Source organism: Solanum tuberosum, unplaced genomic scaffold (genome assembly GCF_000226075.1).
Source record: "Solanum tuberosum cultivar DM 1-3 516 R44 unplaced genomic scaffold, SolTub_3.0 scf00013, whole genome shotgun sequence".
Classification (NCBI taxonomy): Eukaryota; Viridiplantae; Streptophyta; class Magnoliopsida; order Solanales; family Solanaceae; genus Solanum; species Solanum tuberosum.
The window spans coordinates 1,655,061-1,661,302 of NW_006238940.1; positions in this window are offsets into that span (position 1 = coordinate 1,655,061).

The following is a 6,242-nucleotide window of genomic DNA, read 5'->3' on the forward strand; positions in this document are numbered from 1 at the left end:
TTGAGTCCCTCGTGATGAGAAAAGGGACATATAAGTCATCCCCACATCTTCCACAGATATCCGGAGCATAGAGTTCGAGTATACTCGGGAAGAGGCTGATAGGAGGAGAGCGGCTTCGGTGGATACATCCCCGGAGGTTGATGTTGATTCGATACCTGCAGAGGCATCTTTGCCTACTCCGGGCCTTCAGGTACACCCGCTTCCACTTCTTCTCAAGTTCCTGGTTTTTCTTTTGCTCCCCAACCTACCAGGATCACCCAGGCCATGCTCCTCACGATGGGGCACCTTGCCCATTCTACCGATGTGCGGGTTACTGATGTTTGCGTAATCAAGATACAACTTCCAATGCAAGTGTCTATGATCATACAATAGTTTAGTAACCCAACCAAGGGTTGGGGTCGAGTCCCAAGGGAGTGGGCGTGAGAATTAGTGGTTAAGGGCAAAAGTTCTCAAGCTAATCGTAGCTAAAAACTTTGGCGAATGAAAACATAACAAATTCAAAAGGGTGACGCAAGCGTCAAGTATCAAATGGGGGTTTGTAAGCAAGAAACAACTAAAACAGTGAAAATAAGGAAAATACAAGTATGGAGACGGGATTCTTGGGATGTGATAGGAATACGGGATAGACTAAATCATTGGGTACATGCTTTTGATAGCAAATTCATTGAGTATTTGTGACTAGGCTAGACATTAAGGGGGATAAGCGCTCTCTCGAGCAACTTACCTCGTTTCAGATGCGTTCCTATCGGACACCCATTTGCCGCATGAAGAACAGCCTACGCCTTAACCCACTCACTATCTCGAGTTGAGTGTGTGGACATGGGACGAGGGTTCACTCTCTCGAGCTGAAGCTCATGTCGACCCACTTACACTGGCCAACAATTTAGTGGTCTTAGTTTTACGACCTCTCTCTCGAGCAAGCCGAAAATACATAAATCAACTTGTATTTGCAACTACAAATTCATTAAATTCATCCACAACCACAAAACAAAATCACATTTAAACTATGAATAGACTATCAACAAGCAAGACCCAACAACTAATCTAACCCATATTCACAAAATCACACCCCAAGAATTGGGGTTTTGGCTACGCTTGTAAAAGAGATAAAGACGTATACCAATATCAATTTCCATCAATGGGTATGCAAGATTAAGTCTTAAGACACGCCAAGAGTGGAGAATCCAAGAGACCCAAGTCAAATTCCTTGAATTTAAAACCCTTTGAAAGCTCCTAGTTCTTCAAAACCCTCTCCAAAACTTAAAGAGAATATCTCCAAAAACTCTATCTAAAACTTAATAATCTAAAAACTAGATAAAATACGGTAAAATTTGCTGCTAAGAATAAAAACTGAAGTAGTATTTATAGTTTTCAGAACATGTGCTCCGAAAGATCTTTCGGCGACATTAGTGGGAATCGCCGATGCATTCGGCGATCCGCCCTTTGGTCTACTTCGTCGCATTTCATCAGTTGCCTTCAACATCTTTGTGTCCTGGATAATTGGGCGATGCAGCACTGCTTCACGGAGTCGCTCGGCGATACGCCGATTGCTCTTTTTCACTGCCGATTTGCTCCTTTCCTTCAGGGCTCATCACACTGGAACAAAAGGCGAATATGCGATCTATTGGCGATTTGCCGAATGGGTTCGGTGATTCGCAGATCTTCATTACTTCGTTCATTTAGCTTCTTTTGCTCCTTTTTGCTCGATAGTGTCCATGCTTTCCCTCAACTTTCAAATACCTGAAACTTAAAGGTTTTCATTAGATATCAAGATAAAACATGCATTTAAGGACACTAATTTCATCAAAATATAGCCCTAAATGAGTCCAAACCGTGGACTCATCAACACTCCTAACTTAAACTTTTACTTGTCCTCAAGCAAACTTAGGTTCAGTCATTCAAAAAGGGTGTCTTGAACAGTGCTACACAAGACTCGATCATGAATGCACACAACATGACTCAATTTACTTATGCAAAGATCAATTGTGCACTCAAAGATTCAAGTAGTGACTCACCAATATCAAAGAATCTCATGCTCACAATACTTGCCTCAAATGCAAGTTCAAGCTCAACTAAAGTGTTTGAATGCCCTCACAGAAAGAATGATTGCATAATCGCTCATAATGACTTAATCATCTAAAGTTCAGGAATTAGATGCAACGCTCACACTCACAAAAATGAAAACAATGCATGCTTTCACCCATAAGTTTGCCTGTATTTTCCAATTGACATTTGTTTCAGCTTTCTCAAGATCAAAAAGGTCTTTTCAAGGCTTGTAATGGGGATGAGTGCAGAGGTATGGTCATTTAGGCTTAGTGGCTTTCATCCTCATGAATTGTGGTGCTCACGACACTTCCTTCCTTTTTCCTTCATCATTTTGTTTAGTGCTCATAAGTCATCCTATTATCCACTTTCCCATAGCGTGTTGAAAACCCCCTTTCTTTTGCACTTTATTCCGCAACTTTCTTTTTCATTCTTTTCTTTTCTTTTTCTCTTTTTTTTTTATGTGGAGTGGTTCCATTTTTCTCAACACCATGGGTTAATAGAGACTTCCCTTGCACTTCTTGATTTTCCCTTTTCTTCTCACCACACCTCCAACTTAGGCTTTTGGCCTAAGTTGGCTATTTATTAAACCACAAATCAAGAGGATTAACGGTAATGGATTAAGAAAGGTCTAATTTTCATCAAGTTTCTTCCAAAGAGGGTTAAGGTTCAAGGGGTGTTCAAGAGAGGTTCACACACTCACAAGGTAGGCCACAAAAGCGGTATATGTAAAATTCCATCACACTCTTCAAAGTTGCCTAAGATCATGTCAAGAGAAAGTTTTACTTAGTCGATCAGACCAACGGGGAAAATTCTAAGATCTAGCATGCATGTTTCAAAGTAAGCTGATCACACTAAGCACCGACACTATAGTCAAACAAAACTCCACACTTTCGCTAGTGTGCAACGGTCATTACAAGAGACTCGATTAGATACTAGGCTAGTCAAAACAAGATGCAAAGAGTTCACATATTGTCTATGCAACTTCATTTGGCCTCATCATAGCCGCACATTCATGTTCGTTCGATTTAGAGCACTATTTAAGTCATCAGTATTGATCAGGACTGAGACTTAAATTTTGCAAAAGAAAAGCCACATTCATCACACAAGAGGTGGCAAAAAAAATTTGACGGGTTGAAATCATTTTGCAATAAAATAAATAAAATGAGCCATACGCTCAATCATCCACAGAAACATATAAAACACAATTTTAAAGCAGAACAACCCAAATATATACACAAAACACAACTATCAACACAAAAGGTGTGGGCCTCACCCCACCACAATTAAAAAAGTATTTATCCTCAAATGCAAATAAAAGTATCCAAAAGTAAAAATATAATAAGACAGAGAGGGAGGTAAAAAAAGGTCCTATCTATGCAGTCTCTCTCTCTATCGGGGTCTCAGTGGCTGGTGTAGCAGTCTGTAGTTAGGCATCAGTGCCCGGAGTAGCCTCATACGGAATAGCAATGCAAGATCCACTAGGAGCTGTTGTGGACGTCTCAGTCGGCAATGTATGGATCACCAGCTGCACAACCGTCTCTATAAGATCTGGCAAGTCTCTGAATATGCCCTCATCTCTGCTCTCCTAAGCATGTACTGATATCAACTCCTCGTCGGTCTCTGCATGTGCTGTGCTATCCCCCTACACATCTCCGGTGGTAGCCGGAGGAATCTCGGAGGTCTCAAGAGCATCCATGTCCTCAACAGTCTCTATTAGTGGAGTGAAGTCAGTAGACTTAAGATGGTCTACCTCCTTCCTCAAACTCGCAATCTTGGCTTTTAAAGCCGTCACCTCGGAGGCCTCTCCTTGTCTGCTCTCACAAGCAATGACTCTCACTTTCAAGGAATCAACATAAGTCTGAAAGGGGGTAAGTGCTGCTAGTATGGCACTGTCAATGATCCCTGGGATGGATCTCTCCAATCAGGTAGCTCTCACATCAACTGAATAGGCCAACTGCCCCATCTTCATGATCATGGCCTGAGTAATCCTGGCAGGCTGGGAGGATGAGGAAGCACCTGGAGCCTGTGAGGAAGAGCAAAAAAGAGTGGGTATACCTGAGGGCTCAGAGGTCGGAGTAGGCGAAGGTGCCTCATGAGTCCACATTGACCTCTGGAGAAGTATCTGCTAGAGCTGCTCTCCTCCTGTCAATCTCCTCTCATGTGAACTCGGCCTCAATACGCCGAATATCCGTAGAGGATGAAGGGATGCCCTCTGTATCATTCACAGGATCCTGGGGTACTCCGGCACGCCGGCATAACTCAGTGATCAAAATTGAGAATGGCAAAGAGGTAAGTCTCTGTTTGGCTCTCATGGCCATCTCCTGCAAAGTCAGCAGTCCTAGGTCTATCCGCCTCCTGGCCATGATAGAACCGAGGCAAGCCACCTTAGGATGGCACAAAATAGTGTTGTTGATGAAGCCAAACTAGAACCGAGAGGCGATGTTCATGTCCCTCTTATTAATGGGAGCTCCTGCATCTATCCACCTCGGGGTGGTGTCAGAAATCATCGAAGCCAACCAACCCATTAAATCATCCAGGGACTGAACAATCGGCAACCCCTCGTAAAGGAGTGCAGAGTGCAGCAGTCTACCTAATACAACAATAATATGCTCGTTGTGGCACTCCACCTCCTTGCCTCTGACCATGACTGATTTCATTGGTCGAAACTCACTTGCCTTCTTCTTGTTTTTAGGCACTAACTCCCCATAGGCTGTGTTGAATTCCCTAACCCAAGACGGAATATAAGGGCTTCGGGGTCTTGTAAACTGTTCAAACCCATGGTATCGAAGCGTGTCAAGCACATCAGGATGCTTGCCTTCTAGGCAAGGATAGTAATTTCTCATCTATGATGGTCCGTAAACCATCACCTTTCAATCTGTTTAACAGTCTCGGTGGAGGAACTATAGGGAGTATATAGGTGACTGAAGGTGCCTGAGCTGGCACTGATTTAATAGTAGGTGGGATAGCAGTTGAGGAGGCTCTGGTGGGGGTAGGCTGAGATCTAGCATGGTGTCTGCTACTGCGGTGAATTAAGAGCTCCTCATCTTCCGGTTCAGAAAAATCTGGCTCAATAGCTTCCCCATTCTTAGCAATATGCTTTTTCGTTTGCCTTTATCTACTGGTGGGAGATCTTGCTTTCTTTTCAGTGAATGACGTGATCCTCATTCATTTATCGTAATGCCCTTTGCCTTTTTCTTAGATGGCTCAGTAAGATTGGTGCGTACCATATCTGCAAAAGATCGAGAAGAAACTCAAATGCGAGCACAGAAAAGTTATTGCAGACAGACTCGCCGAACCTCTTTGGCGAGCTAAGTCGAGCTCGCCGAAGGGATTGGCTCAACAATTAAGGCAAATTGGTGATAGGAGAGTACCTTCGACAAATCGTCGACTACTTTCGGCGAGCAAGGGTTTGTCCGCCGAAAGTTACAGTGCATAAGGGTCTCAGGGGTGCAAATAAAGAGCGATAAAGAATACTTTCGGCGAGTCTCCAGATGCCTTCGGCGAACTCAGGCGTCTCGCCAAAAGTTACAGTCTCAAACCACAAACTTGACACAAAATTAAACGCGAGATGAAGAAAATAAACGAACCACCGAGTGATTTGGCGAGCTCGACTCATCTCGCCGAATGACCCAACGTACCCATTTTCTGTTTACATCCCTACTTCATTCAAATAGGGTGAAACGTCGCGGTGAGTCAACATATAATCAATTAAATCAATTTTAAAAGAATTTTAAGAATAAACGAATTTTAAAGGAGTCGCGACCTAATTTTAGGAAAAAACTAGGAAACCAATTAAATGATCTACGAAACCATTAGATTCTAGGTGAGGGGTTCAAGTTAATCCGAAGGGAAGGTGTTAGGCAATCTTCAAAATCCACAAATGTGGGTCCCGATTGAATTCATTTTTTTCAAATTGAGGAGGAGATAAAACTATATACAAGTATAATAAACAAGTAATATACACAAATAATAAAATAAAACAATAATAAATAAAAATTATGAGTTCGAATAGCTTCAATGGGAAGCAACTCTGTGTACCTGTAAAGACACTTAGTAAAGTGTTAGTAACATATAAATATGGATAAATCAAATAATAACTTCAAAATAAAAATCCGTTTTATTAACATGGGTGGCCTTGAAAATCGACGATAATTTCTTCATCGGCCAATTTTAACATATAAAAATTATAAACATAA